At 37.2% G+C, this 15,439-nt stretch overlaps 1 long non-coding RNA gene across 1 annotated transcript in view; it reads left to right on the top strand.

The window, feature by feature from the left end:
• The window catches only part of LOC141570399 (uncharacterized), a 77,655-nt gene that overhangs the window by 34,062 nt on the left and 28,154 nt on the right, over window positions 1-15,439 (top strand). The window contains exon 2 of the long non-coding RNA XR_016020706.1: window positions 3,307-3,428. This is a non-coding gene — a long non-coding RNA (uncharacterized LOC141570399). The remainder of the gene's footprint in view (window positions 1-3,306; window positions 3,429-15,439) is intronic.

Genomic DNA, 15,439 nt, shown 5'->3' with positions numbered 1-15,439 from the left:
TACAGCATCCTACCTATAGTTGACAATAATGTACTGTGCACTGAATTTGTTCAGAAGGTAGCTCTAATGTAAGTGTTCTTACCAAAATAAAATAAAGTAAATAAAACAGTCATACTGCTAAGTGAAATAAACAAATGACGTTTATAGCACAATAACAACTGTATAAATTTCACACAATACCAAACAATATTTTTATATTACATATGTAAAAAATACAGATACACACAGACATACACACACACACACAAGTGTACAGAAGATATGTTGGAAGAATTCACATTGCAAACGTAAAAATGAGGACCTATGAAAGGATGGGAAATGGGACCAGCGATGGGGATGGAGGAGGAGAATAAGTTAAAGGAGGGGCTTTGCATGGACCAGTTAAGTGCTGTGGACTAAATGGCATCATTAATTCAATTCTATACGGGAAAAGACCAAAGATAAAGAGGGAGGGGGCAAGGAAAATGGAAAAAAAAAAATACTTAAATGATACCAACTTAAGTTCTCCTTTCTCTAAAACATTTAAATGAGGTTTCCTTGTCTAGATTTCAGGCAATAGCTGCTTTTAATTGATCTATGGAGGAAGTATCCTTTTGCTCCTGAGGTCCTAAGGTTCAAACTGTCTATACATCAAAAGAAATCAATTAATAAGTTATGCATTCTTTCTTCCTTTCATATGTCTATCCATCTAGTTATATACTAAGGCATAATCATGTATATAGTACCATAGTATATAAAGCATTTTCATGTGAAGTATACCACTCAATGCTCACAAACATATGCAAAGGTATTATTAAAGGTAAGTCAGGTATTATTGCTATTATTTTTATTTTTATTATTATTATTATTAGCTTTTCCTTTCATAGATCATAATTGCTCACATTTTGCCCAGGGATTGAATTCAGATCATGTGACATAAAATCTCATGATCTTTCCTGTGAATCCATTCTACAGAGGTGAATGTGCCCAATACATTCTTTTCCTTAATAATGGAAACGTCTCTGGGAGGAAGGGATTATTACAAAATGAGGAAACTGTAGCTCAGAGATTTTATCCAAAATCAGGCCAATAGAAATTGCAGGAGCCAGGACTCAAACTCTGCTTAATCTTGTGCCTTAATCGACAAATGGTCAACACTGAAACAACGTCAGACCAACATCACTTTTAAGAAGTGAGCTTCTTAAAAATGTAGAAGCAAATGTTTAAAAATTTACCAGCAGCTCTGAGTCCTACTGAGGGCCCACTGAGCCCTCCGGAGTCTCTGGAAGTCTCTGTCGATCAGCTTTGGCTCGCAGGGAAATGCTGCAGGCAGTGGAGGCAGGCTCACACCAGAGTTACCTCCAGGTCCATCTGTTAAAGGCCACCCAGCTCTCTGCTCTGCAAGCCAGAAATCAAGGCTGATATCTCCCCTATATTGTTGTAATCGACCAAATTTAATAGATAGGCAGGAGTTTAGACAGAGAATGTGAGCTAGTTCCTCTGTATTAACAAAATTCCTGCCAGGTCCCTGAAAGCTCCTGAACAGGTCTTAACTCCTAAAACAGCCTTGGAAGGTCTGTAACCAAACGCAGGAAGGGTGTTCCCAGCCCAGCCGTTAGAGTCCCCTGAGGCACTTACAAAAACACTGATGCCTTTACCCAGTAGACTAGTCGAATCAGAATCGCGGAGTGTCTCAGAACTTTGTTTAAATTAATTTTCCTAGATGGTGAGGAAAGTGATCTGGAGTTGTGATGGTTGTGCAACATTTTGAATAAATAACCACTGACTTGTGCATTTTAAAAGTGTCAATTTTATGGTATATCAATTATACCTCAATTAAAAAAAAAAAAAAAAGAACTTCCCAGGTTACTCTAATGTATAGCCTGAGCTAAGAACCACTATGAGAACGGACTCCCAACCTGGGCTGCACAACGGAATCTGCTAGGAAGCTTTAGAAATGCTGAAGCCTAGTCATGACCACCACAGATTCTGATATTTTTGGTCTGGGTAATAATCTGGGCGTCAGGAATTTCAAAACCTCCCCAGGTAACTGTAATGTGCAGCCAGGGTTGAGACCACTGGCCCAGAACAGTGAGTTTCATTCTGTGCCCCCTGGAGGAGCTCCTAGGCAATTGTTAGAAAGGCAGGTTCTTAGTCCCACCTCAGGCCTACGGAATCAGAAACTCGGTGTGGGTCCAGCAATCTGCTTCAGTCAGCCCTCTAGGGGATTCTGATGCCTCCTACAGTCTGAGAACCACTACTCTAGCACTCAAGGAAATTGCATTCCATTCCAGTCAGTATCTTTAAATTTCCCTAATCCCTAAATATTTGTGGAGAGCCTCTTCCAGACTTAGACAACCTTTTCATACCTAGCACCATGCTAGACAAGAGTGAGTAAGAACCTAGCTGGAGAGTGACCCACATGGAACCAATTGGGAGGAGGAAACTGTAAGATGCTGGGTTAGAATGTTTCTCTTATATAAAAGAGTGTTCAGTTTAGTTCTCACACCAAATCCTTGAAATTGGAATTATGGAATATTGCCTGTGTAGTCTCTTAACTTTTAACTTCCTGCATTTTCAAACTCAAAATGCATTTTGTAACCTTGAATCCCTTCTTAACCTTAGTGTTTTGAGGCAGTGATTCTCTGTTTTTCTTGGTTTTGATCAATATGTGATTTGTTTTTCCCCTTTTGCATCCATTATTGGAATGTCTTTGAAATTTTAGAAAATACATTGTTTAGAATTGTGCTTTCTAAAAGTTTTAATGAAAAACCTAGATTTAAATCTATATTGAAAATTTTGAGATTTTCTTTTTCTTCATGTCAGCCCACAGTTGTGAAGTGGTTACTAAATCACTAATTATGGACTCTTAATGAAGCAGATTGCCATAGATTTGCAGCGTTCATGGGGCTATCGCTTAACAATATTGATCTAAAATCAGTCTGTGAAGAAGTAACTGGATTATTTGTCCTAGGTTAGGGCACTTTGATATAGCAAGATTGCTAATAATTATCCCCCCAACACTAATTATTCCCAAACTACCTCTACAAATAGAAGACTCAGGATAGAGTGTTCAGCCTAGTTTATTTAAGAACATTATAGTGAAACGCACACACACCTCCAGGCTCATCAACACAGAGATGATACAGCAATAATTGGGGGGCTGAATTGTGACTACCCTTTCATTTGAATAGGGAGATAAGCTGAAAAACCCAAATTTATTTCTTTGAAATAGTGAATTAAATTTGATTTCCAAGGCCTATCAGTATCAGAAAGTAGTTTTATGTACCTCTCTCTGTCTACCTCTTATTCTCTCCCAACTACCAGGACTTAAACTCATTCTGCCAGACATATGCCTCAGCCTTGGGCCCCATCTCATTCCCAGTACGTCTTCACTGGTACCCCATCACCATGGTGATATTCAGACATCCCTCAAGAGGCCTGAGCAGGTGAGTCAAAGCATGGAGCTCATTATCCCTACAGAGTCAGAAGAGAGAATAATGCATAGAAGAGAAGTTGGAAATCACAGAAGTAAAAGATAGTTATTAAGACCATTTATAGGAATTCTTTAGAGGATAGATGATTAAGTAAAATGAAAGAAGAATGAGGTTGAAAATAATTGGAAGGAAGGTCAGTAAATTTGGTATGAAGGAAATATCCTCTACTGAAGGATGAAGTTTTGAAACATCAGATGGTCATTTCTATAATATATTGGGAGTTACTTTTAAAAAATTATATATGAAAAAAATTCTCAGTGTATCTGCCTTTGAGACCTTTTAAATATGGTCCCCACTGGTTCTCAGGACATTGCATGTTTTGAAAATCGATTTCTACTCATTCTTCATGGAGCAAATATTATTGGTAAAATGTTTTAAAAATTACAGTCACACATAGTGATTGATCCATTATCTTTTGCTTATAATATATCAATAAAATCCCAAAGTAGATAATTATATCGTTATATGCAACATGATCTCTAAATCTAACAGGTGCAGTTAGAAGGGGGCACAGACTAGATGACAGCAAAGATCTGCTCAGGGATGAACACTTTTGTAAAAAAATAAATTGCCTAGTTCTTCATAAATATTACCACCTACAGATAATCAGAAAATATACCTGATAGTATATACTTCGCTCTGTTTTTCTTCTGGTACTTGAATTACTCCTGTAATTTAAAAAAAAAAAAAAAATTCACAGTGAAAAAATTTTCTTTTTATTATATAACTAATCTAAATGCAATGTATTATGTATTAGCATGAAAGTGAAATGGATCTTGAGATTTTTTTATGCTAAGTGAAATAAGTCAGACAGAAAAAGTCGAGAACCATGTGATTTCACTGATATGTGGGATATAAAACTGAAAACAACAAAGGAACAAGACAAACAAAGAAACAAAAACTCGTAGACACAGACAGTGGTTTAGTGGTTACTAGAGGGTAAAGGGGGCGGGGAGTGGTAGATGAGTGCAAAGGCGATCAAATATATGGTGATGGAAGGAGAACTGACTCTGGGTGGTGAACACACAATGTGATATATAGGTGACATATTACAGAAATGTACACCTGAAACCTATGTAACTTTACTAACCACTGTCACCCCAGTACATTTTAATTTAAAAATGAAATTTTTATATATTTTATATTCATACTAGCCTAAATAAGATATTAATAAAATAATTGTTAACATATATTCTTATTAGAGCCTCACTAGAAATACCAAGAGACTATTTTTAAGACACTTGAAATATTTTTCTCTAAAATTCTAAAAGTCATACAGAATTATATAAAAATATGAAGTGGAACTCTATATTATATTGTAAAAGGTTGTATACTAAGTCTCAAGTAACGTGAGAAAAAGAGACTTTCTTTATATTTCTGCCATGAAAAGAAGCATTGCTTCAAGGCTCAAAAGAATAAGAGACTTAAGTGGTGTTAATGATTCCAGAAACTAGAGAGAGATGAATAAAATCATCTCTCTCTAGTTTTCACAGACAGTTCAACGTGTAGGAACTTCTAAATGTGAGTGTGAAAATTAGTGTAAGTTTTCTGAACATACTTTTTACAAGTTAATAAACTTTTTTTTAGCAGTTTTAAATTCACAGCAAAATTGAGGAAAAAGTACTGACCCCACACAGGCACCACTTCCCCCACTATCCACACCTCCTACCAGAGTGGAAACTTCATTACAATTGGTGACCCTACATTGACACCTCATCATCACCGAAAGTCCATAGTTTGCATTAGGGTTCACTTTTTGTGTTGTACATTGTATGGATTTGGCCAAATGTATAATGACATGTGTCCATTGTAGTATCATATAGAGTGGTTTCATTGCCCTAACAGTCCTGTGTGCGTGACCTATTCCTTCCTCCGCCCTCCATAACCCCTGCTACCACTGATCTTTTCACTGGCTCCATAGTTTTGCCTTTTTCAGAATGTCAGTCATTTAGTTGGGATCATACAATACGTAGCCTTTTCAGGTTGGCTTTTTTCAGTTAGTAGTAGACTTTTAAGTTTCTTATAATGGCTTGTTAACGCTTCTTTTTAGTACTGAATAATATTGATTATTTAGTACCACAGTTTATCAGTTCACCTACTGAAGGACATCATGCATGCTTTCAAGTTTTGACAATTCTAAATAAGGCTGCTATAAACATCCATGTGCAGGTTTTTATGTGAATATAAGTTTCAATTCATTTGGGTAAATACTGCTGGATTGTATGGTAAAATGTGTTTAGTTTTAGAAGAAACTGCCAAATTGCTTCCAAACTGTACCATTTTGCATTTTCACCAGCAATGAATGAAGATTCCTATTGTTCCACATCCTTGCTGCATCTGGTGTTGTCAGCGATCCAGGCGTTGGCCATTCTGATTCATGTGTTGTGGTATCTTGTTGCTTTAATTTGATTTTTCCCCCAATCTCAAAGTGGGAAAGCTTTGAGTTTCTCACCAGTAAATATGATATTAGCTTTAAGTATATTATTGATATTCCTTATCAAGTTGAGGAAGTTCTCCCACTAGTTCTAGTTTGTTAAGAGTTTTTATCATGAATGGGTGTTGGATTTTGTCAAATGCCTTTTCTGCATTGATTGATATGATCGTGTAATTTTTCTTTTTTGGCCTATTGATGTGATAGATTACATCAGCTGATTTTCGAATGTTGAGCCAAAATTACATACCTGGTATAAATTCCACTTGGTCATGGTGTATAATTCTTTTTATACATCTTTGGATTTGATTTGCTAACATTTTGTTGAGGACTTTCACATCTACGTTCATGAAAGATAATGGTCTATAGGGTTTTTGTTTGTTTTTTTGTTTGTTTGTTTGTTTGTAATGCCTTTATCTGGTTTGGTTATTAGGGTAATGCTGGCTTCATTGAAAGTTAGGAAGTATTCTCTCTGCTTTTATCTTCTGGAAGAAATTGTAGAGAATTAGTATAATTTCTTCCTTAAATGTCTGGTACAATTTACCATCTAATCCTAGTGTTTTCTGTTTTGGAAGGTTAACTAGTAATTCAATTATTTTAGTATACATAGGCCTATTTACATTGTCTATTTCTTTTTATGTGGGTTTTGGTAGATGTGTCATTCAAGGAATGGGTCATTCATTTAGGTTCTCAAATTTGTAGGCATAGAGTTCATAATATTCTTCTACTATCCTTTCAATATCCATGGGCTCTGTAGTGATATTTCTTTCATTTTTGATATTAGTTATTTGTGTCTTTTTTTCTTAGTTAGCATGGCTAGAGGCTTATTGATTTTAATGATCTTTGTGAAGAACCAGCTTTTGGTTTTGTTGATTTTCTCTATTGATTTTTTTTTCAATTTCATTGATTTCTGCTCTAATTTTTCTTATTCTGCTGCTTACCTTAGATTTAATTTGCTCTTTGATTTTTAGTTCTCTAAGATAGAATTGTAGACTATAGGTTTTAAATCTTTATTCTTTTCTAATTATGCATTCACTGCTATAAATTTATTGTTTAGCAGTGCTTTCGCCGCATTCCATAAATTTTTGTGAGTTGCATTTTCATTTTCATTTAAATACACAGAGAAAAGTGAGTGCACAGATCATAACTACACAGCTGAATGAATTTTCAGAGTGAATATATGATTTTTAATCAGCCCAGATCAAGAAACAAAACATGAGCAGAAACCCAGAAGCACTCCTTTGACCACAACCAGTCATTATCCTCTCCTCCCTACAATGGACCGAATATTTATGTTTCTCCAACATTCATATGTTGAAATCCTAATCCCCACTGTGATGGTATTAGGAGGCAGGGCCTTTGGGTGGAAACCTTATGAATGGGATTAGTGCCCTTACAGAAAGAATCCCAGAGAGCTCCCTCCCCACTTCTACCATGTGAAGACACAACAAGAAGACAGCTGTCTATAAACCAGGAAACAGGATCTCACTAGACACTAAGTCTTCTGGTGCCTTGATCTTGGACTTCCTAGCCTCCAGAACTGTGAGAAGTAAATGTTTCTTGTTTTAGTCACCTCAGCTGAAGTATTTTGTAATAGCCTGAACAGACTAACACATGCCCCTTAAAAAGGAAACACTAATTTGACTTCTAATAGCTTTGGAGTTAATGTAATAGAAGCATATAATATTCTTTTGTCTGGCTTCTTTTTCTCAGTGTTATGCTTGTGAGCTACATCTATATTACCTATAGTTGTAGTTCATTCATTTTTATTGCTATATAGAATTCCATGGTATAATTACACCAAGATTAATTTATCAATTATCAAAATAACATTTGGGTTGTTTCAAGTTTGGGGCTATTACAATTAGTATTTCTATAGATATTCTTTCACATGTATTTTGGAATTATATGCTTGCATTTTCAATGATTATATACCCAGGAGTGAGAGTGCTAGGTTGTAGTATATGACTTATACATTATGTTCAGTTTAGTAGATGTGATAGTGGAGTTTTTTAATCTCCCAAATTTCACCTGAGAGCAAAACAAGCGAATCAGAAGTAGGGGAAGAAAATGTGGGTGACATATTTTATTTTATTTATTTTTGACATACCAACAAATTTACTCAATAGTGATGTGACTACACAAAATAGTATATGCAACACATGGACTTCAATATGACAGAATTTGGCCTTTGTCAACTAGCTCACACATAAATTTACTGTGCTTCTCTTTCCTAACCTATAAAGTGCTGCACCAACAGATACACCCCCCCCCCATAACTTTTTACCCTGTAAACAGATGATTCCTCCCCTTAAGACAAGTTGGAAAAACCCAAAGTTCCCAACCAGAAAAAAACATTAACCCAGAATTATCAAATTCTAAAGTTTCAGCTGATGTAACACCAGAAACAGCTTATGGGCAACTCTTTTTTGTTTTGTTTTGTTTTGTTTTTTAAAATCTCTTACCTAAGTAGTACTATAGGAAGTTACAGTGTTGACCAAAGGAACATATAGGTTTCTCCTTAAACTTTGTTTTAATGGGTCTCAAAATTCGGTGACAGATTTTTGGTCAACTTGTTTCCATTAAAAAGTACTGATTTTAAAAACTAATAACTTAAAAACTGCCACACAGACACAAAAACAAATGGTCCACAAAACACTCTCCTTCTCAAGATTTGACGATGTATTGTAATCATTAACCAGTCTTGTACTATTAAACTTAAATGGCCAATTGTGACAAACAGTTCTGAGACCGTTTTTCCACCACTGATTAAGACTGGGGTGGCAGGTATTGGGGATAATATTCATTGAGCCTTCTGAGCTTTCTGGGCACACTTGATGACCTTGCCAGCTCCAGCTGCCTTCTTGTCCACTGCTTTGATGACACCCACAGCAACTGCCCGTCTCATGTCACGAACAGCAAAATGGCTCAGAGGACGATAGTCAGGGAAGCTTTCAATACTCATGGGCTTTCCATATCAACAACGGCAGCATCACCAGATTTCAAAAACTTCTGGCCATCTTCCATTTTTGCCAGAACAACAACTCCTTCAGCTCAGCAAATTTGCAAGCCATGTGAGCTGTGTGAAAATCCAGCACAAGTGCATACCCAGCACTGATTTGGCCTGAATGGTTCAGGATAATCATCTGAGCAGAGAAGCCATCTGCTTCCACTGGTGGGTCATTTTTTCTGTCACCAGCCACTTTGCCACCATGAACATCTTTGACAGACACATTCTTTACATTGAAACCCACATTGTCCCCAGGAAGAGCTTCTCTCAAACCACATGGTACATTTCAATAGACTTTACTCCAGTTGTCATGTTGACTGGAGCAAAGGTGACCTCCAAGCCAGGTTTGAGAACACTCAGCCCACAGAGACAGTACCAATACCACCAATTTTGTAGATATCCTGGAGGGACAGATGCAAAGGCTTGTCAGTTGAATGAGTTGGGAGGAGGATGCAATCCAGAGCCTTAAGCAGAGTGGTTCCACTGGCATTGCCATCTTTACGGGTGACTTTCCATACCTTGAACCAAGGTACATTAGCACTTGGCTCCGGCATGCTGTCATCATTCCAAACAGAAATTGGCACAAATGCTACTGTGTCAGGGTTGTAGCCAATTTTCTTAATGTAGGTGCTAACTCTTAGCAACTTCCTTGTATCTCTTCTGGCTGTAGGGCACCCCAGTGGAATCCATTTTGTTAACACAAACAAACTGATCATGAGCTATTAATGGTGAGACCATGCTCATATTCAGCTTTCAGTTTATCCAAGACCCAGGTGTACCTGAAGACACCTTTTCCCATCTCAGCAGCCTCCTTCTCAAATTTTTCGATGTTTTTTTGTCGATTCCACCATATTTATAGATCAGATGATGAGTACTAGTAGACTTGCTGGAATCTAATGTCTGATGACGATGATGTTGATATAAGTCTTTTCCTTTCCTATTTTGGCTTAAATTTAATGGTGGTTTTCACAACACCTCTGCTCTGATGGCAAACTTGTGAAAAAGCATGGATGACATATTAAAAACTAGATAAAAGAATCCACAGAAATTCCGAATAGAGGTGAGTATAGATAAATCACCAAGGTCAATCATTGTACAGTAAGAATTGCAAAGAATTTAAAAGGTGTCTACCAGATATCTTACAAGGCATGAAAACAAACCATCAACACATACTTCCCCCAAAGAAGGGGTACTGCATTTCCTGTGAGGAGAATCTGATAACCAGCAAAAGTGGAGAAAATCCTCAGAGGATCTAAGTTGAAAGTGCAAAATAACTGCACACAGCTGGGGGAGATCCAACAGTTTTGTGTCAGGCTGAGTCCTTTAGAATCTGAGGGATATCCTACAAATTTGCCTATGAGCAAAATACATTTATTTATCTCAACAGCCCCAGAGGGCTTAACTCATTCCAGCATCAACTCTGAAGTCTAAAGTCTGAAGTCTCATCTAAATATCATCTAAATCAGATATGGGTGAGACTTGAGGTTTAATTCATCCTGAGACACAAATTCCTTTCCAGTTGTAAACCTGTGAAACCAGACAGGTTATGTGCTTCCAAAATATCATGGTGAGATAGGTATAGGATCAACATTCCTATTCCAAATAGAAGAAATAGGGGGAAGGAAAGAGTTGGTGAGTCCTATGCAAATCCAAAACCTGGCAAAAAAAAAAAAAAAAAAAAAAAAAAAAAAAAAAAAAAGCTCTATTAGATGTTCAGCATCAAGAATAATTCTCAGGGTGGCCGGATGGCTCAGTTGCTTAGAGCACGAGCCCTGAACAACAGGGCTCCCGGTTCAATTCCCACATGGGCCAGTGAGCTGTGCCCTCCACAACTAGATTGAAGACAAAAAGCTGCCACTGAGTTTCCTCAGGGATGGCTGGATGGCTCAGTTGATTAGAGCATGAGTTCTCAACAAGATTGCTTGTTCAATTCCCACATGAGATGGTGGGCTGCGTCCTGCCCCCACCCCGCCTCCCGCAACTAAAGATTGAAAACGGCAACTGGACTTGGAGCTGAGCTGCGCCTTCCACAACTAGATTGAAGGACAACGACTTGGAGCTGATGGGTCCTGGAAAAACACACTGTTACCCAATATTCCCCAATAAAATTTTTAAAAAAGAAGAAAGAAGAAGAATTCTCTTGGGCTGGATGTCCCGCCTTCCAGGTTCACTGAGGTGGCTCCCTGCAAGGGCTCTGCTCTCTTAAACCAAGGAAATAACAGCCTTCCCTCCTGGACCTGTGATGAGAATGGCAGCCCTGATGATCTCTGAATTACCTTCAGGGTCATTCTTCCCTTTATTTGAAGCATAGCACACATTCACAACTGAATAGCTCTATGGTCACATCCTATAGAATCCAAGAAGTCTGATAGCCCTCCTTCATTTTGTCTTGCTTTCTCTTTCTCTTAGTTCAAACTGACAGTGTGTCTGTTGGTTTAATCCCATCTCTATTCCTGGCTTCTACTGAGATGTCTTATTAAGTCCATGAGTCACACTCATAATCTCTTTTTTCAAATGGCTGTCAAACCTTTAGTGTTCTATACAGAGCAAGTTTCTCATCTTCTGCCATATATTAGGCTGATAAATTTCCAAATCTTCAAGTTCTGGTTCCTTTTTGCTTAACAATTATCACTTTTTATCTTTATTAAATTTATTGAGGTGACATTGGTTTAGTAAAATTACGTAACTTTCAAGTATGCATTTCTATAATACATCATCTAAATATCACATTGTGTGCTCATCACCCAGAGTCAGTTCTCCTTCCATCACCATATATTTGACCCTCTTTATGTCCTTCTATCTTCCCGCCTCCTTCTTTACCCTCTGGTAATCACTAAACTGTCGTCTATGTCTATGATTTTTTGTTTGTCTTGTTCATTGTTGCTTTCAGTTTTATATTCCACATATGAGTGAAGTCATATAGTTCACAACTTTTTCTGTCTGACTTATTTCACTTAGCATGATAATCTCAAGATCCATCCATGTTGTTTCAAATGGCAGCATTTCATCTTATGGCTGAATAATAATTCCATTGTATATATGTACCACATCTTCTTTATCCAATCGTCTATCGAAGGACACTTTGGTTTTCATATCTTGGCCACCATGAATAATGCTGCAGTGAACATAGGGATACATATATCTTTACAGATAAATGTTTTCAGATTTTTTGGGTAGATACCCAGAAGAGGGATTGTTGGGTCATATGGTAACTCTACTCTTAATTTTTTTAGGAACCTCCATACTGTTTTCCATAGTGGCTGTGCAAATTTACATTCCCACAATTATCTATTCAATTCATCTCTCTCCTCTTTCATTTTACTATAAGCAGTCAGGAAGAACCAAACCATTACTTCAAAAGTTTGCTTAGAAAACTCCCCTAATAAATATTGAATTTCTTCCCTTGCAAGTTCTACCTTCCACAAAACCCTGGAATACAATTCAGCCAAGTTTTTTGCTACTTTATAACAAGGACCACCTTTCTTCCAGTTTCCAATAACCTGGTTCTCATTTCTGTCTGAGATCTCGCTAGAATGGACTTTAATATCCACATTTTAAACTACATTCTGTTCATGGAAATCTAGGATTTTTGTAGCATGCACCTCAAAACAACTCCAGCCTCTGCCTAACATACAGTTCCAAATTCATGTCCACATTTTTAGATATTTGTTGAAATAGCACCTCATTTTTCTGTACCAAAATCTATCTTAATCAGTTCAGGATGCCATAACAAAATACCACAGACTGGATATTTTAAAGAATAGAAATTTATTTTCTCACAGCTCTGCAGGCAGAAAAGTCCAAGGTCAAGGTGTTGGTCATTTTGGTTTTTGGTGAGAATTCCCTCCTGCTTGCAGACAGTTGCCTTTTCAATGTGTGCTCACATGGCAGAAAGAGAGAGGGCGGGGAGAGAGGGAAAGAAAGGGATGATAGAAGGAGGGGGAGGAAAAAAGAGGGAGAAAGGAAGGGGTGGGGAGAGAGAGAGAGAGAGAGAGAGAGAGAGAGAGAGAGATCTTTGGAGTGTTTTCTTTTAAGGACACTAATTCTTTTGGATCAGGACCCCACCTTATGGCCTCATTTAACCTTAATTACCTTCTGTTAGGACCTTTTCCCAAAGACAGTCACATTGGAGGTGAGGACTTCAACATATGAATTCAAAGGGACACAATTCAGTCCATAGCACCAGGGTTCTGACCTTGACCTTTCAGATAGATAGATGATAGATAGATAGATAGATAGATAGATAGATAGATAGATAGATAGATTCAAAAAATCTATATACATTTTAAGAAAGGAAGAAACTATTAAAATTGTAATACTCAATATATTCCGATAACAAAAGATGAATACAAGTCATGTATACATTGTTTGGCACCCCCCATATATATTAGCAGTTGACAACCTTGACTATTAATAAAATAACCAGGGGAAGTTTTACAAATCCTGGTTCCTAGGCTACATGTCAGACCGATTAGATCAGATGCTCTGAAGAGGGGAAATAGACACTGATAATTTTTAGAGCTTTCGAGATGATTCTGTTATGTAACCAAGTTTGAGCGAGACTGCCACATAGTAGTCTCTTTGGGTGATCTCATTTATTCTGGTAGGTTCAATTACCATCGATAGCAGTGGTACTCAACCTTGGCTGCATATTAGAGTCACCTGGGGATTGCTGTGTGTGTGAGAAAGTGTGTGTGTGTGTGTGTGTGTGTTTTAATCAATGTCTGTGCCCACCCCACCCCCCAGAGCTTCTAATTTACATATTTAGTTTGAGGTGGAACACGGATGTGGGTCTTTTTCAGAGCTCCCCATGTGATTCTAATGTGTAGCCAGGGTTGGCAACCACTGATCCATAGACTGTTGACTCCCATAATGATATATCTCTAGCCCAAATCTTTCTCCTGAACTTCAGCCCATATATCCAATTTCTGTTAAACTTGTACCATTGGATGTAACATGATTATGTCATTCATTTAGTAAATCTCCTTTGCTCCAAGCTCCTTCTGCAGCCAATCACATTTGAGTCATCTTTGGCTGCCTCCATTTCTATGGATCTGAAGAATAATTGCTCACTAAGACCTGTCAATTCTTCCTCCTAATGAATTCAAGACTGTCTACTTCTCTTCATGCCCGTGGCCATTGTTCAGTCATCTCAAAATTATTGCGATAGCTTCCTGACTAGTCATCCATCCTACAGACTTACGCACTGAAGCTTGTGTAGTTTTGAAAACAAAAAACAAACAAAATTCTGTAAATGTGATCATCCTCCCGACCCTCTTGTGTAAAATCTTTCAATAACGCCCCATCGTTAAAGGTAAAGTCCAAACCTCCCACATATGAGGCTCTTCCTGATTTGATCCCGTCTACCCCTTTCCTCCCTCTTGCCATTTACCATCTCTTCTCAATTATAGGAAGTGGAAGGATGTCTTCGTGAGGGATACATAAGAATTTCTGGGATAGAATAGTGTATACTTTTAAAGTCCTATAACTTTCTGATATATGTGTATTCCCTCATCCTCTCCATGCCTTCGTGTAGAAATCATTGCTCTAAGCCACAAGCATCATTCATCAGGATGTCATACTTATCATATTTCTTAGCACAATCAGCAAAATACTGTTAATGAATAAACATAAATAAATGAATAAATGACTGGCTGATTTGAATGAACATATCTGCTGTAGTTGTAGAAACCAGATTACCAAGTATATTAGAAATGTGTTTGAAGTAAGAGCAAGCGGGCTCTGAGAAATTCTCCAATAAGTAAAATGAATTATTGTTAGTGCATGAATTTTTGACATGATTTGGCTGCTAAGAGTTCAGATTATTGTCTACATGAGGTTAAAAGTGTGGGTGAGTGGAAACCACATTTTTTTAAAAAAGCTTTTTAAATAATTAGACTCACAGGACATTGCAAAATGAATACATAGAGCCCCATGAACCCTTCACCCAGTTTTCCCCAATAATGATATCTTATATAGCTGTAGTACAATATCAAAACCAGAAAACCGACATTAGTACTGGTCAATAGACTACTGCAGATTTTGTTCACTTTCCATCAGTTTTTACATGGCCTTATTTGTGTATGCATGCGTGTGTGTTATTTTATGCAATTTTTATCCCATATATAGATTTCTGTAACTACCACAGTCAAGATACAGGACTGTTCTAGTAACACAAAGAATTCCCTATGTTATCCCTTCGTTAGTCACACCCACCTCCACCCGATTCCCTGACAACCACTAATCTCTTCTCCATCGCTATAGTTAGTCATTTCAAGGATGTTATATAAATAGAACCATAAAGTATGTAACTTTTTGAGATTGGCTTTTTTTACTCAGCATAATACCCTTGAGATCCACCCAAATGATTGCATGTATCAATGTTTTCTAAACCATAAAATGCAAAAGAGATACAAATTGAGTTCTAAAATTCGGATGAAACTTATTTTATCTGAAATAAATTAACTTGGATGTTTTAAAAGGCATTTGAGTTCATTCATCCTAGTTAATGATTTAAAAGTA

The sequence above is a fragment of the Rhinolophus sinicus genome, chromosome 3, assembly GCF_057876585.1.
Source record: "Rhinolophus sinicus isolate RSI-liver-muscle chromosome 3, RSI-T2T, whole genome shotgun sequence".
NCBI lineage: Eukaryota > Metazoa > Chordata > Mammalia > Chiroptera > Rhinolophidae > Rhinolophus > Rhinolophus sinicus.
Note: the sequence above shows the minus strand (reverse complement) of the source record. Positions and strands in the feature narration are given on the sequence as shown.